Source organism: Chrysemys picta, chromosome 3 (genome assembly GCF_011386835.1).
Source record: "Chrysemys picta bellii isolate R12L10 chromosome 3, ASM1138683v2, whole genome shotgun sequence".
Lineage (NCBI taxonomy): Eukaryota > Metazoa > Chordata > Testudines > Emydidae > Chrysemys > Chrysemys picta.
The window spans coordinates 192,520,404-192,547,673 of NC_088793.1; the positions used below are offsets into that span (position 1 = coordinate 192,520,404).

The 27,270-nt window shown below is 41.9% G+C and overlaps 2 long non-coding RNA genes across 4 annotated transcripts in view; one reads left to right on the plus strand and one right to left on the minus strand.

The window, feature by feature from the left end:
* LOC135982553 (uncharacterized) overlaps positions 1–24,396 on the plus strand; it is a 103,436-nt gene extending 79,040 nt beyond the window's left edge. Inside the window, exons 3-5 of one of the 3 annotated variants that reach the window (XR_010599955.1) lie at positions 15,810–15,869; positions 18,129–18,354; positions 24,215–24,396. This is a non-coding gene — a long non-coding RNA (uncharacterized LOC135982553). Of the gene's footprint in view, positions 1–15,809; positions 15,870–18,128; positions 18,761–24,214 lie in introns of those variants that run through there. The other 2 variants (XR_010599954.1, XR_010599956.1) reach the window with 2 other exon arrangements.
* The window catches only part of LOC135982554 (uncharacterized), a 228,096-nt gene that overhangs the window by 58,850 nt on the left and 141,976 nt on the right, over positions 1–27,270 (minus strand). The window contains exons 2-3 of the long non-coding RNA XR_010599957.1: positions 12,366–12,514; positions 10,870–10,942 (exon numbers count right to left, since the gene is read on the minus strand). This is a non-coding gene — a long non-coding RNA (uncharacterized LOC135982554). The remainder of the gene's footprint in view (positions 1–10,869; positions 10,943–12,365; positions 12,515–27,270) is intronic.

Below are 27,270 nucleotides of genomic sequence, written 5' to 3' on the forward strand. Positions count from 1 at the left end.
TAATACAATACAGTACATGCCACATTTGACTTCAGTGTGCAGTGGGAATAAAATGGTAGGGTAATATTCCCCAAATTTTAAGACAAAGCTAAATCTGTGCCCTCTCCTATTTCACTGTGACCGAAAAGGTAAAAAAAATGAATACAGGTTTGGGGGAAAATATTGTTTTTGTTAATGATGCACTGCTTCTGCTTTACCAGTGAGCTGAAAAAGTTCTCGGATATTATCTGTGTATTTCCTGCTTTGGTCTTGAGAAGCTGGAATTAAACTGGTGTGTTTTCTTTTTTAAAAGGTCACAAAAGACTACGTTTAGTTTGGGCTAGGCTCAACATGTGCTAGATTTTTCCAAGTTTACCAATATTAAATATGGTTTAGTATGAGAAGCGTCACTGCTGAAAACTCATATTCAGGCTGACACAGGTAGTTTGCATTACCCAATCAGAAATCTAATTACAATGATAAAAATGAACATCTCAGTGTCATGGAGGAAAAGTTAAAAAGACACACTGTTTATTCTGTCAGTTACAGTAAGGTCATGGTTAGTTATTATTTTAATGGTTAATTTAACTAAATACTAAGCTATTGTCTTGTAAGTGCGTATATTCAGTTGAAAAAAATACTCAGGTTCAATTAGGAATGCATCTTTTACTGCACTGGGTTTAAGGAAGTTGCAGCATCATCATAAATAAAGAATATTGAATATTTATATATTTTTGAAATGGCAAAATAAGTATTCTTGCAGAAGTAGTTGGCATGTGTAACTTGATGAACTCACTTAAATAGTTCGACTGTTAATCAAAAAAGTAAATTATACTCACTTGAATAGTTCAACTGTTGATCAAAAAAGTAAATTATATAAGTGGATACTGCAACCCAGAAACATGTGGACACAGCTGTAGTGTCATGTGTCGCAGCTCTACTTGCTGCCAGCTGGCACCCACACAAAGACAAGCCAAGGCCAACAATTACTGTTATTCATAACAGCGAATGTGCATTCAAAACACACAGTGCAGGCTTTATAAAATAACTTAGTATTCAAATGTATCCAGACTGTTGAATTGTTTTGTAATCACACGTCACTGTATGCCAGGCAAATACGCCAAAATGTCCTAGTAGTCCAGAATTTCTTGTCTTTACCCAATTAACCCAAATACTGTAGAGGCTGGTCTATGGGCTATTTGTGCTGTGGTCTTCAGGATTCCTCATGCACTTAGCAAACAGTTGAGCACAATCAACACATTAAGTCTTAAGACTTTCAAATTAACAGTTGTGTACTGTAGTATATATATTTATATGTAATATTACAGTAACCACTTTCTAGTTTAGAAAATCACATGTAATGAAGTGTAAAACAATGGGAGCAATTAGAATAGTTTCATGGGCAAAATCCTTTTTCTATCTAGACCAAGCTTATATTTAGAACTGAAATGCCAGAGGTGTTCACTGTACTTCTTTGTATGGGTGTCTGTTCCAAGTATGAAAATAAGCTTAGAGTACATAACCTCAATGAGGAGTTCATGGAATATGCTCCTGGTGATAAATAAATAAAAACGACTGGGTTTAATTCAGCTCTTTTTGTTTGCTGAGACACAAGCAACCCTTAATTAAAGAACAAAATACCATTCTACAGTAGTGATACACATCAGTGGGTCAACATTAATGTCAAATCCAGCATTATGAATCATTACCGTAGAATTAAGGTTTTTTTTAATATAGCAAATGAAAAAAAAAAGGCATCTGAAAAGTCTATGTTTAAATGAGAAAATGTAAATGAAAAGTCTATGTTTAAATGTTTAAAAGGATGGACGCATCCTCAACCGGTGTCTATCAGCATTGCTCCATAGCAATCAACAGAGATATGCTAGTTTACACGAGCTGAGGATTTGGCTCTGAAAGTTTCAATATTGTTAAAAATGAAAATAACATTGTCTCACTTCAAAAATTCCTACTTTGAAAAAAACCAACAACCATTCCTCAAAAGGGCTGGCACCCACAGTGACTTGTATGTATTAAATCACATGCTTCATCTCCGCTGTGACAGAATGGAGTGGGTGGGGAAGGCATGAAATTTTTCCCTCTGATGATGCCACTCAGTTGCATTCCAGGGGAAAGTGCATATTCTGATCCTTCACCACAATGCTGCACAGCCTGCTGCTGACTATGGTTTACTTGTGGCTGCAGGGACTTTGTGTGTGTTTGCCCAAGGCCATCTCTGCAAGTCTTACTATTGTACCCTGAAAAGGAATATTGGGACTTGTGAGTAAACAAAGTAGATATATCAGTTTAAGCAGTGGGAAATGCTAGGTACCATCTTTTTTTGCCTTCTATACACCACAATTCATATTTGTAGAATATGGGTGAGATCCTCAGCTGCGGTAAATTAATTTAGATCCACTGAAGTCAATTGAGCTATACCAGTTTCTACCAGCTGAGGATTTGGCCCTGTGTTTTTTTAGAAACTTGCTTATCTTTGACGACAAAGAAACTTCATTTCCTGAGATACATTAATAAGAAGTCTGCACACAGAAACAGTGGAGAAGAATGACATGGCCTGCATTACTTTGTTTACAATAACCTCTTTTTAGTGGCTGATGTCTACAGTCGTGCCAAGTATGGTTTCAATTTTTCCTTTGAAATGTAGACCAACCAAATAACACCAACACATTTTCCATGTAACTTTTGTAGACTGTATTCCTGAAGAGTAATGTCTCCCCTGTTTTCAGCATATGACTGCTGTATGTGTTACTAAATACCAGATATGTTTTATCACCCAACATAGTTTAAATATGCACATCATTGGTATAGACTGCTAATGCCATGTAAACTACTGAATTAGAGGTCTTTGTGAAATCTCTCTTGTCTGACTTGAGTTCATAATCACATAACTTCTACTGTATAAAATTGTAGAAGTTGTTTAGTCTCCAAATTTAGGTGTTTTTTTTTTTAATTGTGAAACACCCAGGGTGAAATCCTGACCCCATTGAAATCAATGGTAAAACTCCCACTCACGTCAGTGGGCCAGGAATATTAACAGAAATGAATCTAGGTGGGATTTTTCAAAAGCTGCAGCATTGGTCTAGCACTTCTCCAGCTGAAGTCAATGGGAGTTTCACCGTTGACTTCAACGGGAGAAAACTTAGACCAGCGCAGAGCACTTTTGAAAATCCCACACTCTGGATGAGATTTTCAAAGTCACTCGGGGAATTTGGACACCCAATACCCCTTAAAATGAATGGGAATTGGACATCCAAATCTTTTAGGTGGCTTTGAAAATCCCATCAAAATGCCTAAAGATAGATAGATAGATTTTGTTTGCATTTAACTCTTTCTCAGCACTACTTGAAACCCAAACACTGCAGCCTTTTTCTAGTTCATAAGGTTTTGTAAGTGAAACTAACTAGAAGTGAAGTGAAGCTGATTATTTATTTTCATTTTTCAGTTGGGGTGAAATGCAACAGGAAAATAAACAGCATAAATGATGAGTGGTAATAAGATTTTAAAAACTCTTTTAGGGTTAATAATGTTATGTACTATTAATAACACAAGAAAGGATATTTGTTTATATATAATGTTTACAGGATAGTGTCCTCTTAAACACATACAATATTCAGTAATAATAAAATTAATTGACTTCCAAATATGTTGGCCGGTGTTTCAGTGAGGATTTTTACGACAGTTCACAGATGTTACCTGCCATATCTGACTGATTATTTGACCGATTCCCAGAGTTACGGTATCATAGATGAGGTCAGTGATGATAAGCACACTTAAAAAATGGAAGATAAAGCCTGGTATGTGTGTAGCTATCAGCCCGTCCGTCATATCCACACAAGCTGACACCATTCTCTGATGCAAGAAAACCACAAGTGGGACATTTCAGGCACATGCTGAGCATCAAACCATTGTTGGAACTCCTGCTGAGCCTGTTTATTGCAGAGTAATCCTCTGCAAAAATTGCTAATACAAAGTGCTAATTCTTTTTTTACTGTGGATTTTGGCCACAATTGAGTTACCCCAGTGATTTAGGGAAAGGTAGGAGAGAGGTCCTGGAGGGCAAATTTAGGCTGCTAGGTAAGAGATTAATGTTCAGGACCTCCATGGTAGCATTCTGTGAAATGCTTCCTGTTCCATGCACAGGGCCAGGCAGAACAGTGGAGTCTCAATGTTGGGATGAGATGGTGGTATAGGGAGGAGGGTTTTAGGTTTATTAGAAACTGGGAAACCTTTGGAAAAGGAGGAGCCTACACAGGAAGGATGGGTTCCACCTAAATCAAAATGGAGCCAGATTGCTGGCATGTACAATTAAAAAGGTTGTAGAGTATTTTTTAAACGAAAGGGCTGGGGGGAAAGACGACAGATGCAGAGGAGCACATGGTTCAGGTGGAGACATCACTTAGAGATGAAGTTATTAAAGGGGGAGCTCTATATCTGAGAGGATAGAGAAGAAGTTGTTAAAGTACAGGTAGAAGCTAGTGAGGAACAGTCAAACGTAAGAGTCCCATTTAAATTTAACACATGAAGGCAAGCAACTGAATATTGGCAAAATGTACAAGTGCTTGTATAGAAATGCTAGAAGCTTAAATACTAAGATGAGTGAACTAGAGTAACTGGCATTGAATGATGATTAATTGTGGAAACTTGGTGGAATGAGGATAATCAGTGGGACATGATAATAACAGGGTACAAAATATATAGGAATGACAGAGTAGGTTGCACTGTTTGGGAATGGTCCTATATGTGTGTAATGGGGTGTACCTACCCCACACGGGCTCATCAGGGGTTAACCATTCTCTGGGGGCTGAGGAAGCCACGCCCCCTCACCCCTGCTGGGCACACTCCAGCTGGAACCAGAATATAAAGGGAATAGCCCAGTTCAGTCTGGGCTAGCCACTGATCAGAGCAGACATGTGTTGCAGGCTCCTGCAGGGTGACTGCCAGAGCTCCAGGATGCAGAAGACATCTGGGTTGAGGCTCCAACGGACCCCCAATTGACTGCCGCCAGCGACAGAGGAGAGTCAGCGGAAGCCACTGTAGAGATATGTTTGTAGAAGATTATAATTTAAATATTATAATCTAAAGCCCTCATAAGGGACAGTATTATGAACACAGGAATGTGAAGATGTGCCCTGGAGGTGGGGCTTGGAACACCGCATGGCTGTGTGCAGCATTTCACCACAGAAGCTCTCCAGTTTGTTTTATTAAAGTTTTATTCCTTTCTCATTCATTGGTTTGTTATTTAATGAACCCCAAGATCATTACAGCCATGAGACTACCAGTCTTGTAAGGAAGGGTAGGAAACAGCCCAGGGGTGGAACTGTGAAAATGGGTAACCGAGACTGATCATAGAAGTACCAGTTCTGTAGGGTCCTGGGTTGAGACCTGGTGGAGAAGAGTGGGCCCAGGTCCCCCTACCCTGGCCGCCCTGCCATTGGGACAGTTGATGCCCAGAAGGGTGAACCATGCAGCAGAAGGACTGCTCTACTGACCCTGGTCATTGGGCCATACTGCCCTGAACTATAGGGCCACTACATAGATTTGGGCCTTTAGGTCATGCTACCATGAACAAAAGGACAGCCTTATGGACTCTGGCTATTGACCCACCCTGCCCTGAGCTGCTGGATAGTTGCCTTGAGAGATTAAAAAGACTGGGACTGTTCAGCTTAGAAAAGAGACAGCTAAGGGAGGATATGTTAGAAGTTTCTAAAATTATTAATGTCTTGGAGAAAATGAATAAGGAAGTGCTATTTACCCCTTCACATAACACAAGAACTAGGATTCATCCAAATAAATGAATAGGCAGCAGGTTTAAAACAGACAAAAGGAAGTACTTCTTCACATACTGCACAGTCAACCTCCAGATCTCATTGCCAGGGATATTGTGAAGGTCATTGTCTATTAATCAAGATAATCAGGGATGCAACTCCACTGTCTGGTGGGTAGGTTATAGCTCAGAGAGTCACTATCTGGTTCCCAGTCTCCACCTGGGCCAGTGTAACTATGTGCTACCACAATTTAGCCATGTGGTCGCGTCAGTCAACATTCAAGCTCTGTGATGTTCTCACTTTGTGTCTGCGCTACTCTGGGCAAATGGATAGTAGAGGACACTTTATTATCAATTCTTATTTAGGCTTGAGAGTCAACAGTGCCACTCAGAACAACAAGGGAAATTAGGCTTTGCCTCATAGATCATCCAGTTAGACAACCAAAGTGATACAAACAGAAGGCCAGGTTCACTGGCATGCTCTGACTGATGCAAAACAGTTGGAGCGTACTAGTGAATTTGGCCTGGATAATGTCCTGAATGAGCTGAGGATGGGATTGGCACAGGGCAATATGGATTTTAAATCTGTAAATTAGGACTTCAATATTTAGTGGGCTAAGCCAGTAAGGCCTCATGGAAGATGGTCCTTTTAATGGACTATATAGACTTGGGGTTGGATTTTGAAAAGTGCTCAGCATTGGCCTTATTTTGCTCCCTTTGAAGTCAATGGGGGTTTTACCACTGGCTCCACTGAGAACGGAGTTAGGTCAGTGTGGAGCACTTAAAAGAACAACTGAACTGATGCAGGCACTGAAACCAAGCTGCAAGGCCCATGAAGAAATGTGAGATGACCAAAGAAGCCATTTTCTACAATGTCTCATTTTGTTTTGATTTTTCTCCACCTCCTTCTATTTTTTGGGCACACACCAGCTTCCCTCAACTTGTCTCTATGTCTCTTATGGAGAGTGATTTCACTATTACACTGGCAGTGAGTCCTGCACAGTGATTATAGGTACACAAAGGCTGGATACAGGAATGCTGCCGTGTAGGTTTGAAGTCTGGTCCTGCATTCCACACCAACCAGCTGCAAAAATCATTTCAAGCAGGAACTGCTGCACTGGGGCCAAATGTGTAAAGGGGGCCCAGCCAGGGTCACCCTCCCACTAGGATGCCTAACTGCGCATGGGAGACCCACTTCTCCTTGGGAGTCTGGGACCCATGCTGCATTCCAAGCCAGGTAGAGGAGGAGCCAGCCAGAGACCGAAGCTTACAGAGCAGCTGCAGAAGAGATTTGAGCAGGGACCAGTGGAGATTGATGCTATCATCAGAATGCTTTCCATAGTTTTCACTCTGAACAGTACATCCCCTGTGCTGATTGGCTGTTTGCTACTACTCTTCCCGCCTCCTTCCTTTTCTTTGCCTATCATAACCAACTGAAAGGACTTAAATACATAGATGCTGGAACTAAAGGTGCAGGGGGTGCTGCAGCACCTCCTGGCTTGAAGTGGTTTCCATTATATACAGGGTTTACAATTTGGTTCAATGGCTCTCAGCACCCCCACTATAAAAATTGTTCTAGCACCCCCGCTTAAATAACAAAACACAAGCAAAAGAAAATCACAGAAATGACACGATGTTTGCAGCCATTACATTACTCACTCTATTTGAATGTTCAACCCTTTCCCCTGTCTTTTGTGTATTTCGTCTGTTTGGACTGTAAGTTCTTTAGGTCAGGCAATGTCTACTTCTCTGTGTTTGTACAGTATCCAGCACCACGGAGCCCTGGTGTCAGCTGGCCCCTAGGCACTACTGTAGTAAACACGTTCAATTTAATCCATATTCATACAAAACTCCCACTGATTGCAGTTGGTTTTATCATCTCTTATGTTCCATCTTCCTCTCTGTAAATTCTTTGAGATAGGGACCAACCCATTTTTGTATCTCAGAACTTCACTTTTAGCACTGGTTTCAGAGTTAGTTGGTAAGACAACTCCCACCTGTTTATGCTCTCTGTATGTGTGTATATATATCTCCTCAATATATGTTCCATTCTATATGCATCCGAAGAAGTGGGCTGTAGTCCACGAAAGCTTATGCTCTAATAAATTTGTTAGTCTCTAAGGTGCCACAAGTACTCCTGTTCTACTTTTAGCACTAAGGCCTAAATTTTCTAAAGTGACACATGATTTTGGGCGCTCAGCTTGAGATACCATAGAAGGTCTTGATTTTCACAAAATTTGGTGCCCAACACTTTCTGATCATCAGGGTCCTTTAATGTATCTCAAGTTAAAATCATGAAACTGATGACAATTTAAGACTATATACATAAAAATAGAAATTAATATTACGAATAATAATTAATAATGGAATGTGGTTTTTTAGTTGAAATTGCTTTTTTTTTTTTTGGTGGCTATGCCTGTTCTTTCTACGTAGTAGCATAATCAAAATAAAAAGCCAAGTCAGTGAATATGAAGGTTGTAGGCTTTCTGCTGCTTTAGCTTTCTGAAGTTGAATGCTCCATTGGTAACCATGATGTGAATCAGATCCGAAGGTTTCCTACTTCTTCACATGACTTTACAGTATTGACAAATAATGGGTGGATTCCCTTGGTGTGTTTACTCGTGACTTACTGAACTAGTGCCGACTGCATCTTGAATGCTTGTTCATCGGGAGTAACTCAAGGCTGACAGCTAGTGAGGTCATTTAGCAGTCTAGCCAAGGCCTGTATGCCATTACAATGAAGTAATAATGTATTTATAACACACCTAACCACTGATGGCTTCTATTCCTGTTGGGGCTTTTTTTTTCTCCTGCATTTGCACAGATGTTTTTTGAGAACTGGTCTCCAGAAAAAGCCTTGTAGAAAACAAGCTACGTCTGTTGATTCTGGCTGGCTTTTATAACGATAGTTGTTAGCACACAGGATTTATGTTTCAAATATCATTTTAATTTCTAGGGCTGCATTTTTTAACCACAAAATCTTAATTCAATGGTGTACTATAAATGCTGCAGCTCCTTTATAAAAATGTAGAACAAGCTGTTTCTAAGGAAATATTCTGAGAGTCTGATTCATAGAAATGCTTCTCACATGCATTTTCCATGGAATTTGCTCTGAAATATGTGTGTAATATGGTCTTCAATAAATTATGTACTTTTGTGTTTCATTAAACCTTTTCCCCTGCTCACAAGTAGCAACCTGTTCATTATACACAAAAAAGTGCAACCAGCCAAAAAAAGCAGCATTCTCGTTCTTATCATATTCATTGGCTGCTATTATTCCTGATCTTAAAAAAATCATAATCTATAAAAGTATTTAGAGAATGACAGTGCATAAATTAAACTGGCATATAGCTTTAATTTACATGCACGCAAATTAAGGATACATCCACACCCTTAATTACCTCCTTGTTCAATTTAAAGAGTATAGGGCTTAAAATGGCTCATATAAACATAATGATGAATCTTAGAAATGGGTGACTATTGACAGAATGCTTGTAGGAACATTCACTCTAATTTCTTAATGAGTTTGTTTCAGCCATGCTTACACCCATTTTCTTTTTCCTATAATTCAATATTTATCTGATCCAGTTTTACTGGCCTGAATCTTCATGGAAAGTGCATTTCAAAATTGCATTTGTAGTAAAATAAATGTTAAATTCCAACTCACACATATTTATGCTGGAAGCACTTGCATGGCAGCTAATTAGGGATCATTTAAAAATATCAGGTGACATATCTCACCAATGATATCTAACCAATATATCTTGAATAGCAAATGGCCCAAGAACAGTATGTAATCAATAGAATTCTATCAATTTTACTTTGTTCTAGTTAGTATTATAGATGGTTGAAAACGCAGGGCACCTCTGTACCTTGGGGTACTTTGCTACTCATGCATCATCCAATTTCCACCTACTCCATCCCATCCTACAGATGAAATGGTTAACTTTGAAAACTTGTGCCAACCTGTCCTAGAATTTAGCTTAACTGAAGTATGCCTCCTGCTCAAAAGTCACTTCTTCTCTGAAATAGCCCGTCTCTGTCTTTCTAGATATCATTTCCATTTATCTCTGGGTATTCTATATGTAGCATTACATATATGTGCAAAATTGAAGGCAATGGAATTATTCCACACTAATAGTAGCGTAAATGATATCAGAACCTGTTCTAGCAACCTCACAAAGGTAATGCAATCTATGCCCTTCACACACAAAAAAAGAAGAATGAGAAACAGTCATCGTGGTTGTTGTTTTGAAGGCGAGGCATATAGACTGGTACTCACTACAGCTTCACATTATGTAGGGAGAGCAAAGAAGCATTCCCTTCACACAAAGAAAAAGGAGACATACTATGTTATCATTCTTTTTTAAATGTCATGTCCAGACACACTGGACTAATTCCACTTCACTGCATCACAACATGCTATATTAACTGCCACAAGACATGAGCCAATGCTACCACCACCACATGCTTCCAATGCAACCATATCATTTCAATTTTTCACACATTTTACTTCTGTATGTAGAATGTGTTCTATAGCACAGTAAAGTCTCCTCTCACCAATCCTGTGACACGGGCTACCAGTCTGAAACAAAGCTCCGTTTCATATCTGAAACGTAGTGACACAGGAGGAGGGGGTGAGGAATCACAAAAGAAACAGCCGGCTATTGCCATGCTTACGGCTCTGAAGGCTCTGCCGGTTCAAGCATCCAATCATGAGTCTGCACACGGCAGGCACCAACTCTCTGGTAATCCTTCCCAGTGTTCCTGAGATATTGTTTATTGAAAGGGTACCTCTTGAAGAATAGCACAGCGTTGATACCGGAAGCCAGCCTGAAAAAATGTAGACTAGTGAACAACTCTAAGGCCCCACTTTTAATTTTCACTGCTCCATCCTCTGTTAAACAAAGCGGGAAAAGATCAAGCCCCGTTGGAAGAGATTGTAAGCCTTTTGGGGAAGGGACCATCTTTTTTGTTTTGTGTTTGTACAGCGCCTATCTCAATGGGGTCCTGATACATGACTGGGGCTTTTAGGACTACTGCAATAAAATAAATAAATAAGCAATAACAACAAGCTGCATACCACCTGCAAGAGAGAGGTACGTTACCTAGTCAAGATGCCACTATCAGGCGAGGAAAGTGAGAACTTGAAAAGATGATGATGATCATAGATAGACAGACCTGAAAGAAAGCAAAGAGGGTCAGTATCTGATCCTAAAAGTGTCTTTCAAAGAGCCAGAAGGTGTAGAGCACGGCACAAGACAGCCCACCAGATTAAGAGAAAGAGACACCCCTCAAAAGTTGAGTGAATTTCAATCACTATTATTTTTCAATCAACATCACTTTTCCGGATTAGACGCTGCACTTGATACTTCACTGCCTTGCACCTTGGTTAGTCATTTACACCTGCAAAATCAATGCAAAATTGTTGAAATACTGATTTGGGAGCATTTCACACCCATTTAGTTAACACAACACAAAGTTAGCAATATGGCAGATTTTATTTTTCCAGAAAATACATTTGTCATGCCATTTGCACCATCTGCTGTATGTGTCCGTAGGAAGGAAGATGGCTGCTATTGAATGATGTGGTATTTAGAAACAGTCCCAGTAAGAAACTGGATGAAAACAAAAGAACATGGGCATCCAAGCAGCCAAGGGCACTGGTGAGAAAGAGGAAAAAGGGGCAACTAATACCATTTCTATGACTTGGTGGATCATTGATGCACCCTCCAGTAATATTCCTTTCTCACCTGCAGCACCTGTCCTGGGAGTTCAAGCAAGATTGTGAAACATCAACGAGCAGCACCACAATCTTCAGCTGCGTGAGTAGCTAGTCCCAGACCAGCAACTCTGTATGGAAATGCAGGCATGGCAAACAAGTGCACATGATTCATTCATCTGCACAGGCTAGAAAGAACAACTCTGGCAGGCTGATAGATGTCATAAAACTGATGGCAGCAGCCAGTCCTTCAACACTTTCATTCCTGTATTACTTCTTGCACATACTTTGTAAAGTGCTTTGAAAATTAAAAAGCACTGTGTGTAAGTGCTAAGTATTATTAGTATCTTCACTGCTGTTTAGTAACATTGTGACTGGGCATAAGGCTCTGTTAGTCCACCTAATACTGATGAGTGTTTAATCCCCCCCACAATGATTCTGCAAAAATTGTTACCATCTGATGGCTCTTCATTGACCCATTTGAAATAAATCTGAGCCCATTTCCCAGCTGTCTACGTCACAAACAAAACCCTTACCATGACTGACACTAATTAGCACCCTGGCACTCTCAGCAAAGAGGCACAGGAATGAACGGGGTCATGGAAACTGAGCTACCATCTCAGGCCTAGAAGTGACTGCTCCTTCTAATTCAGGGTAGACACACTCTGGTGGAGAAATTTGGGGAAGCCTGCATGGTCCCTGCCTATGCTATGCCAGTTCTCTGGGTGAACAGAGGACTCAAGTCTCCCAAGGATCCATGCAGCAAATTCCATGAATATTAAATCCATAAAAACAATTTTTTAAAATTCAAAAATATCGAAAAAACATTTAAAAGCATCTTAACAATACTTCAGGCTTACGTATCTTCATGTCTAAATTTACCTTCATATAGTCAGGCTGAACAAACATTCAGTGGTCCTCCTCTCTCCATCTCCTGTCTTCCAACCTCTTGGTCCATCCCCAAAATCTGAGTCGTAACTGGCTACTAAAATGACACTGAAGATCCAGCAATTGTGCATTGACGGGAGAACCTTTGGGAAGAAAATGAAAACCTGTAGCACAAATGAGCAAAATTGTCTTCTAGTTTCTTTAGCTTCATATCTTCTCTTCTTGTATTTTTCGCTCAGCTATATTATGTCAACAGTGATGAATGATCAAGCAATTATGGAGATGTTCAAGTGTCTACACAGAAAGTTGCACTGGTTTAAAGCGGGGTTTTGAATCAATTTAGTTAAACCGATTCAAACCCCTATGGGAATATTCTTAATATGATTTAAATCTGGCTTATATCAATTTAGTTTAAGATGATTCCTTGCTAACCTAAGTTAAATCGATATAAACCAGGGTTAAATCAAGGTAATCAATTCCACACGAGTTTTCACTAGTTTAACAAAATTGATTAAAAAACTATTTTAGTTAAACCAGAACAGATTTCCTGTGCAGGAAGACAAGCCCTACACTCCCTATGTTCCAGAGCATCGCTTACAACAGACCAAAAGAAGTTTCACAAACCAAATACACCAAAGTTAAAACATTTTGCAATGCTAAATTGAATGGGCTGCTTTGGATTTTTATAGGTATAGACGTCTGCAAAAGAAGCTAGGAACTGGTGTAAAATGGAAGTTATCCAGAAGCAAATGCAGGGCAAAACAATTTATTTTTATATACCATCCTTCAAATGTAATATCATAAAATGCTTTATGGGAAAAGACAACCAGAAGTTAAAAAGAAAAAGCTTTGCGGGCAAAGTTTAACGAGGGTAAGCGACTCAGTAGTGGAGGGAAGTCCTAGTCTGGTAAAATAGATGCAGTACGACAAGTGAACAAGGACTTTCCACGACCCCAGCCCAAACTGTGGAGCAATGAGGGAACCATGAAGAGGGAAACACTGCAGGAGAAGCGTGACTGAGCTGAAGAGCAGGTGGCCATGAGGTTAGAGGGGCAGGGAAGTGCAAGTTCTGGAAACTAGGACGGCCATATTGAACTGGGTACAAAGATGAATAAGAAGCTAGCGCAGGAGGATGAGACTAAGGTTGTATGAGAGCCATAGGCATAGAGGAGCCTCTGAACATCACAGTATTTGATGGAAATGTTGACATTTAATGGCCGGAACAGGGGGCACAAGGACCAAGAAGCCTTCTGCTCTTATGTACCCTGCTCTGCAGCCAGGGCCAATCATAGCTCCTCTAAGGAAGAGGAAAGGCCATGGACCCTCCATACACACCAGCTCATAGGTTTGGCTGGGCACAGACAGGGCAGTGGTTGCACCAGCCCCAAAGATGGTGCAGTTTGTTTGCTCATATTCTGTGCCAGGGGAAGTTCTCTCTTTCAGAGATTTCCCTAGAGGAATGTGCCTTACCCTCAGCATCAGCATCTGGCTGAATGCCACACTCTAGCTCTATACGATTTATGAGAGGCCAGGGTCCCAGACCATTTGGACAGCTTGGGCTGCCCATCAGCTCTATCATTAATCCATCCCTGAGTGAAATTGACAGAGGCTGAGCATGACATAAAAATTCCATTGGCTGGATGTAAAAATAAGTATATTTCATCATGTCCATATGATACTTGGTCAGAGCTACACGCTCTTCCTTTACCTCTCCCAATGTAAGGTTCTGCCTAACGTCTGGAAATGCCTTTAAATATCAGTTTGAAAGTTATGGTTTGAAATAGGGAACTAAATCCCTTTAAGGTTTACATGAGCAGATTGGAGACCTAATAGGCACACAGATGCATTCCTGTGCATTAAGAGCCAAAGTTTCATTATTGCGGGAACAAACTGCATGCAAGACAAGACGACTGGGTAAGGCTGGGATGAAAATTCAGTTCAAAGAACACAGATGAGAAAGGAATAGATTTTTCTGCCTTGTAACAGCATGTAAAACCTAGGGACAATCTAGGTGTCAAAAGTTTTAGCTGAAGGAGAAGTACAGTGCACAAAGCCAGATAAAGGAAGCCAAATTACCATGGGACATTGGGATAACTTAAAACAGAGCAGTTAACAAAGCAAAGAAAAAAAAATTGCCTACTGAGAAGTGAGTGAGAAGTAAAGAAAAGACAGGCAACCTGTGAGATATAAGGAAAAGTCACTTTGGCTTAAATGAACATTTTAATTTCCTAACGCAAAAAAGGAATTGAGGAAAAATTTTGTGCCTGTCTATGGATGTATGACAGACACTGAAAAGAGAATTCTCACAGGTGATGTAGCATTGGGCTTTTATGAACATGAATTTAGTGAAAAAGAATGTTATGCTGTCAAAGGATTTCACAATCTAGATCTTTCTGGCTAATTAATAGAGCTAATGAGGTTTGCATGCCTTTACTTGAATGTGCTCTGTTGTTTTCGACTTCCTTTTGGCTTCATCTTAACACAGATTTATTTTACAGTCCTGAAGACCCAGAGCAGTCAAATAAACTTCAACTGTTACCATGGAATCAGTACACTAGGTTGCGTATGATCTTTGGGTTAACTGGAGGGAAAGAGATGGACAAAATGTGCACAATAGCAAGTGAATTTTGTGATGCTTGTGCAACTGTCCCTGATACATACATTTTGCACAAGTGACTGGAGGCAGCTGGGAGACGTGCAATCTGAATCTGAAAGTGAAACAACTGACAGTAAAGCAGCTTTTAGCTAAAAAATATTTTTTATATATGATGGGAGAGAAAATGACCATGTGCTTACATGAGAAAGACATAGGTGACTTTAAAACATAGTAAATATAAAAATTTACCACTAATTTAAAGAATCTATGGCAAGCTTCATTCTTGATGTTAAACAAAGAAATACATATTTCATTATTATCAGTTGCCTGGAATCCTTTGGTATTTGCACACTGTCCCTTGACTGTGTCAGGAGTCATGTAATAAAATGCACGAAAGATGTAAAACTTGCATCTGAGGAGGTAATCTACAGCTTGAATCTGAGGACCATGACTGTACTGAGGTAGTCTGGTCAGCCAATTCAGGTGTGACAGTAATCTAGTGTGATGGGAAACAGTTATAATGATCCACATTAAAAGGCAAAATAACAAACATACATCTAACTTCTTGAGTTGTTATAGTCTAAAGAACGGAGCATTGAACCAGTTCTGATACAACAAAAATACAACCTACGTCTTCATCTAAATCTAACTAAGCCATTTCAGACATTCCAAAAAAGTTTGGTGAATTTCTATGTTTTTTTGTTTCTTTTAAATTTTTTTGTGAAGCTTTGCACTTCTGGGTTTTGACTGAGAGCGTTGAAAAAGGCTGTTCTTGTGGTATTTCTCATCATGTCAAGCTATGAAACAGTGGAAATCTCACAAAACCAATTCTTATTTCACAGCATTTCCAATGCAATTTCCAGACCAAGAGGGATGGGCATGTTTGGATGGCCAGGCTTCAGGTAAATACTCAAACTTGGGAACGGTTATTGGAACGGAAATGCCAATGTTTTTGAGGCTTGCATAGAGTATTGTTATTATTATTTATAATTTACATTGTGGGACCCCAATCATAGAGTCCTATTGTAGACGAGAGCCCCATTAAGCTAGAAGCTGTACAAACATAGAACAAAAAGACAGTCCCTGCCCTGAGGAGCTTACATTGTAAGTAAAAAGATAATGTAATAATCCACTAGGTAGAGCTAGAGAGTACCTTGTTGCCAGGCGCATTTCAGTAAGAAAGTTTGGTTTGCATAAGTAATTAAGGTGAAGACATCTATAGATTTCAATGTGCTTTGGATCAGGCCCTAAGTACGGGTCTGGAGTCATGCAAGGCTATACGTTTTTAATCCCTGTGGTCCCAGCCACGGTGTTCTGGGTCTCTGCAATCCCTACAATCCCTATATGATGGATCTCAAAGATAGAATCTTCTCTTTAGAGAGACACTGGGTGGTGAGGTAATATCTTTTATTGGACCCACTTCTATTGGTGAAAGAGAGACGAGCTTTTGAGCGTACACAGAGCTCTTCTTCAGGACTGCCACGGCTACAACAATATTGCGTACAATCTTCTCTTTAGAAGTTTCTGATATAAAACTATTATATTATTTTTTTAGCCTTTAGTGGAATTTCAGATTGGTCGTATTTGGGGGATCCTGTTTTGATCCACACCTTGCTCATATAGCTATACTGCTCTTTTTTCCAGCTTACACCAATGATCACCATAGCTTCTCTCTAAAGAACTTCAGCAATTCCCAAGCTGGTAAACTGTACAGATTTAAGTTGTAAATGTCGTCAGGATTCATTAAGTTGCAGATGATGATTCTTCGGTATAGTATATGCTTCATGAACATATCCAGAGGGTCTGATAGAGCCTTGACCATATTAATAATAGCATCAACAATAATAATGTGTGGACCTGTAACAGGCTTTCACATCAAGAAGAATGTGAAAGATTAGCTTGAGAAGTACATATTAAGACCAGGTCTTCAGCTGGTGTAAATCCACATTCCATGGACTTCACAATGATTTCAATGGAGCAACACCAATTTATCCCACCTGGTAACATGGCCCTTAATGTTGTGCCTAACATTTTTTTAAACATCAGAAAAAGGAATATGCTTTTATATTAAATTTTAGGGTTAGAATTCATATACAATAAAACCCAATTAGTATTTCTCAGTTTAAAGCAACCAAGCCATGTTTGTTTCCCAAGAATATGTCAATACAACATATATTGGCCACATTAAAGAAGAGAAATGGAGTCCATAGTTGCTGGATGTATTTTCCGTGTCTATAGATTTTACTCAGCTACCATTATTTCTACCTCAAGTAGTCATAAGTAACACTTATTAATTAATGGGATATTTGCTGAAGTTGGTTTCCTTTCTTTTTTTCTTTTACTGAAAAAGGCACAGGGGGACAAGCTAAAAAGAGCTGAAGACATGCGTATTCCATTTGAAATCCATGATTAAAAAGCTTAAAAATTCAAATCAACGTAAAAAACTGTTTTATTTTAATACTCTGGAAGGTTTCAGTGAACTCCATTATTTTCACTCACTATTTGCTTGAATAATTTAGGCAAGAAAGCTAAATTATACATAAAGTGTACAGTTAGAAGAAAAAGTTCATGCACAGCCTCGGGCTATAGCCAGCCCCTAATGATGTCTGTAGTCAGTGGGAAAGAACTCGTTAGACTGAGAGTAATTTCTCAGGGTTTAAATTTTTTTCTTAAAGCAATAATGTTCTTATAAAAATCTGACAAATAATCTACAAAAGAAAAAGGGCATTTTTAAGGCTACCGCCTTATACATTTTCATTCAAATGAATGTGACGTCTTCCATACACAATATATTGTTATGGGCAGTCTTGGGTGATCTGATTAAACTGGGGATATGCATGTCTTGATATAATATAGTCCCTATTTTGCCTAATCAGAATACAGAAGTTTGCAGAGAGTTAAAATAAATGCTACGGGGCTCTCTGAGTCAAACTGAAGAGGATTACTTTTACACTTGATACACTGTCATTTTTGCTAGTGGTTGCAACTTGCCATGTTATTGTATTTAAGGAGCAACTCATATCATTAAACATTTACGGCCTGATTCGCTAAAGTTTTGCATACCCTTTAAGCGTCATATCAGAGAACGGGCATGCAAAAAAAGATACCAAAACTGAGCAAATTGTTTCATGTTTGATTTCACATCTCTTTCCTTACCACAGCTTCTTTCCTCAGGATTGGATATTGCACAGAGCGGAGTTCCTGGCACCAGTGAACTCAATGGGAATCATTGCATGAGCAGTAGCAATGGCAACAGGCTATGGTATGGAAATGAACCAATGTAAACTTGCTCATCAGACTCATCAACCTACAATCAGAGTATTTCAACTAGATCAGAGGAAGGAAGAAGGACGCTTAATCTAATTGTTCTTTAGAGTCCTCTGTATGGTATGAATAACTTTCTACAATATGAACAGTTTTACATCATCTTATACTTGTATTATTCTGTCACATTAGTTTAATATTACTACCATGTACAGTAGTTTAGTATTAATGTGATACAGAACTGAAATTACATGTGCACTTTCATATTGTTATATTGAACTCGAGTTCTTCTATGACACTAATACGATGCAACCTCAATAAAATATATACTTTCTAATATAAAGACATTTTTATATCATGTTGGCACAAGAATGCATATTATTCCTTCTCTGGATCACTTGCAGCAATACGTATGAGCCAAAAGGAGAATAGTCTACTGTATGTGCTGTACATGACATTCACTGTACCTCACACACTGGTACTGTGTTGTACCTTCCACTGAGGAATTTACAGTTGGTCTTTGAGAAATTAAAATGGTGTTACTTCCTCCTATGTCCCTCTGTACTATGGTATACCAAGCTCTGGTCTACGCTTCAGACCTATATTGGTATAACTGTGTTGCTCAGGGGTATGAAAAATCCACATCCCTGAGTGACGTAGTTAGGGTTGCCATATTTCAGGTTCCCAAAAAGAAGACACTGACGGGGGCGGGGGGAGCTGAAGGAGGGAGGACAGGGAGGTGGGGAAAGGAAGCTGGAGGGGTACAGTTGGGGGTGCTGGAGGGTGTGTGTGTACTGGGAGGGGTATTTGGGGTCCTGAAGGGGGTACCTGCAGTGGGGGTACTCACTGGAGGATGGGGGGCAATTTCACTCCCTATCACAGTGGCAGGGTGGCTGACGCAAGCCCAGGACACAGCACCAGCCGTCAGTCAGTGCCTCCCTGAGGGACCCCTTCCCCAGGGCTGGGAGCCGGGGTCTAGGTAGGTGAGATCCGGCCGCTATGGCTCCAAGGAATGGACCAATCATTTACAGATGCAGGGAGGGAAGCAGACCAATCAGGCCTCTTTCTGAGCTGCAGCATCTGCTCTGCGAAAATCCTGGACATTGCCTCTTATTTGAAAAATCCAGCCGGACAGAGGACAAAGAATCAAAAAAGAGGCAATGTCTGGGAAAACCCAGACGTATGGTAACCCTAGAAGTAGTTATACCGACCTACCCCCTGTGCAGACAGCGCTATGTTGGCAGGAGAGCTTCTCCCGCCGACATTGCTACCAGTGACCACTTCTTGGATTTACCTAGGCCGATGGGAGAGCTCTCTCTTGTTGGCTTAGAGCATCGTCATTAAAACCCTGCAGCTGTGTCAGTGCAACATTTTAAGTGGAGATGTGCCCTCACCTATGCCTGATTCTGCACCATCAAAGTTAATGGGAGCTTTGCTCAAAGCCCAGAGAACCATCCTCAATAGCCTAGATGGGTGGTGGAGAACTCCAGAGGGAGAAGGGAAGAGAAGTGCTCCCCAGGCTTCAGAGGAGGAATGGGGCCACTAAATGGCTGGAATAGCCTCTGTGGTGCTAGCAACTGGGGGGGGGGGACTGGGCTGGAAGGACGGATTAGGAGGAGACCCTCTAATCCTCACCATCCTCCATGTGATGTGGCTACTGCTCACTTGGACTGCCAGTTAGAGACTAGAGACTCAGGCCAGGTCTACATGACAGACCTATATCAGTAATAACTAAGTCGCTCAGAGGTGTAAAAAATGCATACCCCTGAGCGACGTAGGTATATCGATCTAACCCCCCATGTAGACAGTGCTATGTTACAGGAGAGTTTCTCCCGTTGACAGAGCTACTGCCTCTTGTGGAGATGGATTAACAACGCCAACGGGAGGAGCTCTCCTGTTAGCATAGGAGTGTCTTCACTTAAGCGCTACAGTGGCACAGCTGCATGGGTTTTAAGGGTAGACCTGCCCTCAGGTGATACAAGAGGAGTGGAGATTGCTGTAAGTCTCCTGCTGGTAATTTGCCCGATGTGGGAGAGTAGCCTGCAGGCATAGAGCCAGTAGAGCCCGTTCTGTTTCCTATCTCTCTGGTTCCCCTGGTATAGGGGGTAAGTCAGGGGCACGCAGCAGCATGTCCAGCGTGAAGAAGAGAAATGATCTGAGCACAATGAACATCAACAGAACCCAGCTGGCAGATGGTCCCATGGCATAGGGGCTATTGCCAGCTGGTGTATGTTACAACAGTCACCATATTGCTCTAGCTTGTGCCAGGGTAGGGTTAGGAAATAAATTAGGGAGTCATAACCAGCTCCCTGATAGCTTCCCTACACTACTGCATCCAACAGGAGCTAGACACAAGAGGGAATCTGGCCCCATGACCCCCTGTTATTGTTAAGCAGTTTACTGCACTAGCACATCTCATATCATCAATGGAAAAATCTGCCATTCAAAAATTGCTTTTAACATTATTACATTTCTGGATAAGGCAAGGGCGACATTACATGTTAACACACTACAGAGCACAAGCAGTGGTATGAAATCCTGACACCACATAGCTATTTTTCAAGTCCAAACCATTTCTCTCTGAACATACACTGACTTCTTGGAGAGTCAAGTCTGCATACCTGACTTCCCAGTCAACTCTGGGCCAAACTCTGAAGGCCTGTTAGATTGTAGCAAAAGGTAAAAACAAATGACTGGGAAACATGGTGTAAAACTTACAGTGGCATGTATACAGTGTTGTTGTAGCCACGTCAGTCCCAGGATATTAGAGAGACAAGGTGGATGAAGTAATATCTTTATTACATTATCTTATATTATCGTTATAATTCAGCTTTTGAGCTGACACAGAGCTCTTCTTCAGATCTGGGAAAGTAACTCAGGGTATCACTGCTAAATACAAGGAGGAACAGATTGTTTCGCAGACATAGTCAACACATATTTCAAGGGACCATTCAAGGTGAAGTGGCCCATTAACATCCCTCCGGTCATAAGGAGGCAAGGAAGGCTGCAGGGCGGGGGGAGGGAGTGAAGTACACGGAGGGAAGCAGCTGGGGGCGGGAGTTGTTAGTGAGTTATAGTAATAAGCTATAAATCCAGTGTCTATTAAGTATCAGAGGGGTAGTCGTGTTAGTCTGGATCTGTAAAAAGCAACTAAGAGTCCTGTGGCACCTTATAGACTAACAGATGTATTGGAGCATAAGCTTTTGTGGGTGAATATCCACTGCGTCTAACGAAGTGGGTTTTCACCCACGAAAGTTTATGCTCCAATACGTCTGTTAGTCTATAAGGTGCCACAGGACTCTTTATTGCTTTTTAGTGTCTATTAAGTCCGTGCTTTTGGAAGGGAACACTCAATACTCTGAGAGACTTCTTCTTGCTTTTATACAGAAATAAAAAACGTCTACCACTGCACACTCCTAGTTGTCACCTACAACCTCACACCCATACAGGGCATCATCAAACATCTAAAACCCATACTTAATGGGGAGTCCATCCTGAAAAAATTCTTCCTGAACCCTCTCTTCTGGCCTTCAAACAACCCCCCAACCTCTCCAAGTTCATCATCAGAAGCAAACTTATTACAACAATCTGTAACCTACTAACAACCCCTCCAGCTGCTTCCCTCCTCCTTTCCTCTCTATGACTAGAGGAGTGTTAATAGGCCACTTCACCTTGAATGGCCTTGAAATATGTGTTAACTACTTATGCTAAACAATCTGTTCCACCTTGTATTTATCTGGGGCACTGTGTAAGTATCTATATTACAGTGTTGCTCCCGCTGATGTAAGTTGCTGTAGTGAGGCAGAATGGCCTCCCTCTGACGTGAGTTGGAGGGACCAATATACTCTCCCTGCTGGGTGGAGCCATGCCCGCCCTGCTCCCTGTGCCTAAAGCAGAGGGGAGGGACAGGAAATATAAGCTCAGTTGGGCCAGAACCAGCGAAGGAGGCAGATGTCTCTAGCCTGCTGCAGGACTCAGGACCAGACCCCAAACTGTGTGGTTCCCTGCTCCCAGAGGAGACCAAGAGTGGGGAAGAGTTTCTGGGACTGCCGTCCAAAACTTACCGTGAGGAGACTAAGGCCCCAGAGACTTCAGAGCCACACCAATGGACTGTGGTAGGAAGCAGCCCAGGAGAACCAGACATTAGTTAGGTTGTGCTGTCGCAATATGAGTTAGCATGTTTCGGCAGCATCCCCACTGACCCAGTGGCAGGATCCCCGGCCATTGTTAGGGCCCTGGCCTGGGACCCAGTGGAGGAAGGTGGGCCCCAGTCCCCCTACCCTCCTGCCACCAGCTGCAACCCCGGCTGAAGGCCTGTGCCTTGTTTGTGGACTGTTAGCTGTCTTCCTTAGCCAGGAAGCTAGGCTAAGTGGGTCAGGGTCCAGACTATGATTATCGTCTGCTCTAGCCAGGAGGCTTGGGCTAAGGACCACTAGTTAGCTTTTGTTTATTGCCTGATGCAGCAAGTCAGGGCTAGTCTACACTGGCAACGCTAAAGCGCTGCCGTGGCAGCGCTTTAACTTGGCTTGTGTAGTCACAGCATAGCGCTGGGAGAGACCTCCATGAGGGGTGTAGCTCCCAGCGCTGGTGCACTGTTTACACTGGTGCTTTACAGCGCTGAAACTTGCTGCACTCAGGGGGTGTTTTTTAACACCCCTGAGCGAGAAAGTTACAGCGCTGTACATTTCCAGTGTACACAAGCCCTCAGGGTGGCCTCCCTCTGATCCTGAGACAAAGGGATTACTACAGTTGCCCAATACACCGACTTAATAACTCCACCTCTGTGAGAGTTGATGTAATTAGGTCGATGCTGTGTCAGGGTAGACACTTCATTGCTCACATCAGACTGTTCCAGCTGTCAGCTTCTGTCAGCTGGAGCCCAGCCGGGCTGATACCCGGAGCCTTGTCATGTGGAGCTGACAGCCTGAGCCCTGCCGGGCTGACAGCCAGAGTCACATTGCCCAAAGTTGATAGCCTGAGCCCTGCCACCTGGGGCAGACAGTCGGAGCTCTGCTGTGTGTGGGGCTGACAGCTGGAGCCCTGCTGGGCTGATACCTGGAGTCCTGGTCTCCAGCTGTCAGGCCCAGGCAGCAAGGCCTCCGGCTGTCAGCCCCAGCCTGATGGGGCTCCAGGTATGAGCCCTGGGCAGCAGGGCTCCAGCTGTCAGCCGTGGGCGGTGGGGCCCTAGGCATCAACCTCAGGCGGCTCGGCTCTGGCTGTCAGTATCAGCCTGGTGGGGCTCCAGCTCTCAGCCCTGGGCGGTGGGGCTACGGCTGTCAGTGCCCCACAGTGACAGTTAAATCAGTACAAGCACTCCAGGTGAGGACATGCACCACCGATAGAAGGAGCTAGTGTGGGCATGCAAAACTGATTTAATTACGGCAGTGCCTGTAAATCGACTTAATTTTGTAGTATAGACATGCCCTCAGTTTCCCAAACCTGAAGAAAAGCTTTGCGCAAGCTCGAAAGCTTGTCTCTCTCACCAACAGAAGTTAGTCCAATAAAAGAGATCACCTCACCCAGCTTCTCTCTCTAGTGGCAAGTATGTAATTCCATACATCAGAAAATATATGCCAAATTCAAACCTGATCCTGCAAACAATGACACGTGGAATTAGTCCTCTTAAGTCAATGGAACTATCTGCAGGACTGTGGTCTTGCAGCACTGGGCCCAACAAGTCTTCCCAAAGCACGGACGCACTGACAGATGGCTAATATCAAACTAAAATACTACGGCTTGAGATAGGTGCTGACCCTATAAACCTCATGGTACAGCTGGAACAACCATAGTTAATCTGCCCTCAGGCTTCAAACCACACTAGTTATCCTAAAGCTGTGCTGAAAAGACAAAACAGAGCCGTGCCTTTACCAGCACTGTTAAGATGCACAGAGATATCCTCAAACAGTTATCATTACACAAAACATTGTGCTTCTGCCTGTGTCTTTATTTAAAATACCAGGTCTCAACTCCCTTCTTTTCCTAGGAAGCAATCTTTGGAGGATTAGAATAGGATGCCACATGGAACTGGAATCTGTGATACCGCTTTCCTAGCCTCAGGTGAGAACATCTTCATATTTCTGATTTAAAAAGGCTAGATAAAGATTAAAAGTAAATGTGAGACTATCTTTGTACAAGAAGGAGCAGTCAAGAGCACACATGATATTTTTTGCTTTGTTTTTTTCTTTGTGGTTCACCTTTCCAACAAAGAAAAAACAAACAAACCCCAAACCAAACCAAACCAAACCAAACCTTCCCTGCTCAAAGAAGACAATTTCAAACCAATTCTCCATTTGCCATGAAAACGCCACTTTGCAGGTTACTTTTGTCCATTGTCAAATCAATTCCGGTGGAAACGGCACATATTGCTCTCAGTGCCCCTGCACACTCCCTCATCTGATCAGTACAATACAGTTTCCTGCTAATTTTTCTGTGAACAGTAGGTGATGAACATGCTCCCACTGCTTGGTAGGTGCAGCTCATGAAATATATTAGCTGTCCATGCGATTTATGCCTTCGTTTATGGGGGGGACGTGGCTCAGGTAGCCAATCTCCATTCAAAAAGGAGGGAGAGGAAATGGAAAGAACTGAATGTGGCTTGGGAGGGGAGCACCCGAGTGCCCAGGACAGAGAACTCAACGCCACAGGGGTAGCAGGAAATGTATGTGAAAACCAGGATGCTGCCCGGGGACCCATCAACTCATTAATTATTTAGAAGCCCATTGAGGTAAATGGGAGTGAAAGCTGGTGGGTAGGACCCCCAGCCTGGGACAATCAGCCACGCCCAGTTCCATTTATAGCCCCTAATCCCAGGTCCCAGTTTATTTTCCAACACAGAACAAAAGGAAATACAGAACAATACACAAGAGCAATAGCCTGGTGGCCAGAGGCTGAAATTGTGGGACCTCTGGCCACCAGTAACTAAAAGGTCTGGACCTCCCCCCACGTAGAGGGGGTCCACAAAGCTACAGCCACTGGAGAGTGTGTCTCAGCTCTCTCCCATTTCCCCATGCCCTCATGGAGCTGGGGACCCTCTTTTATATACTCTAGCTGGTGCTGTCCAGTTCGGTTAGCTGATTTCCAGCACCTGCCTGCTGGGCTTCTGTCTAAAGGGGACCAGATGCTCCCTGGCCAGTCTGCTCTGTTATGGGGAGTCTTCCCACTGACTTCAATGAGCTTTGGAGCTGGCCCTAAAACATAGCCCTTTTTAGTGCAGATGTGGCCAAGCAGGCCTCTGGGCCCCGACAAAGGATTTGAAGCTGATACTTAAAGAATTTGCTGTGGCTAAGCCGGCCTCCATGTCTCTTCTCTCCTCAAATGATTTCAAGTCAGGCTGTGGGTGCTGTGTTCCCTCAAATGATTGAAAGAAAGCCCTTCAACCTGTGGCTAAATAAGGCTTGGATGCCTGGTTCAAGGGAACACAATATCACCCTGCCATGATGTCAAGGCCATGCCTGTGAAGACAGTATGCATGAAATGGCAATAGTGACACCATCTAGTGGACAGAAGTGGAATAACAGCAGAAAGAACGACAGAAGAATGTTCTCTAACATCACCAAATGCGCTACAGAGGGAAGAGCAAGACAGAAACAGTTAGTAGTGGAAGTGAAACAATTTTTTAAGTATGTTTAAAATTAAGCTTACAATAGATAGTCTTTACAAGTCAATTATAATAGATTCTTTACAGGTAGATTTTCATATAATTTAACTGTGCCTTTAGAGAATGCTTTCTATTTTTCCTGTAAGAGTTTATTAATTTTCACCCCAATGCTCCCTCTCACCTCACTTTCTCAAAATAAAACTATTAAGTGGAGTGACATTAATTTGCTGTCATGCCTCTTTAATGAATCTGTTTCTGCTTTTGTTAATTCCAGAAATCACATACGATAAAGTCCTGTGATACTGTGCCAGCTTAAGTTTAATTTGCTGCACTATTCATGAAGGGAGGGCGGTGAGGTATCACAGACATGCAGAAGTGTAAAGCCTCCTCAAGAAACCATCTCTTGATGTTAGAATGTTTGGCAAGTACTTCTCAGTCTCCTACCTCCTTTATATATAGATATAGATATAGACCTATGAAGACAGTTGAATGGGATGTAGCTATTCAATACCAGATGATCTTGGACATGAATTACATTCTGGCATTCTGGGTAGGTTGCTATCTGCATTCAAGTCTTCCTCTGGAATGGAGACTGAACTAGTCAGGGTAGCAAACACGCGTGCTGGAACTGGGGGTGCTGCTGCATCCCTGGCTTGAAGTTTCCATCATAGACAGGGTTTACACCTTGTTTCAATGGTTGTCATCACCCCCACTATAAAAATTGTTCCAGCACCCCAGTAACAAATGATTTACTGCTGGTTGTAGATCGGATTGAGCTTGCCAGTTCGGTCATGCTGGCCCTCTCAGCAGCTTGTGACCGGGGATGTTGCTTTGGCAACTAAAGGATCTTTTTGATGTGCTTGGAACTGTACTTTCCTGGTTCCAGACAAATCTAGAAGACAAGGAGTCCGCTGGGAATGATGGACAGTTCTGTATCTCTACCAAGGGATTTGAAATCTGGTATCATTCAAAGTTCTATCCTATCTCCCAGGTTCAGTGTATACAGGGACATTTGACCACATAACATCACAGTGTAGCCCAATGTTAGAGTGCAGTTTTAGAAATCACTTTCATTATGTTGCATAGGGCCTTGGTGGGAAGAGGGTCACATTAGAAATTAAGGGCCAGATTTTCAAAAAAGCTCAGCACCCACTAGCTCTCCCTTAGGTATATAAATCAATGGCCAGAATAGCAGAGCAATTGGAGCTTCTGGTTGCATAGCATTTTTTAACATATGACTGCTTCACTGAGGTGCCCAAATGGGAGTTGAGCTCTTCTGAAATTCTGACCCCCAATATGGTTTGTTGAGCATTTTTGAAATGTACAGTATATTATATGAATATTAATTAATTCATATGATATTATTATTCTTTAAACTTCCCCCCAACTTCCTTTTCCTGTTACAAAATTAATTGTTCACAAAGAAAGAACGGCATCTTTAT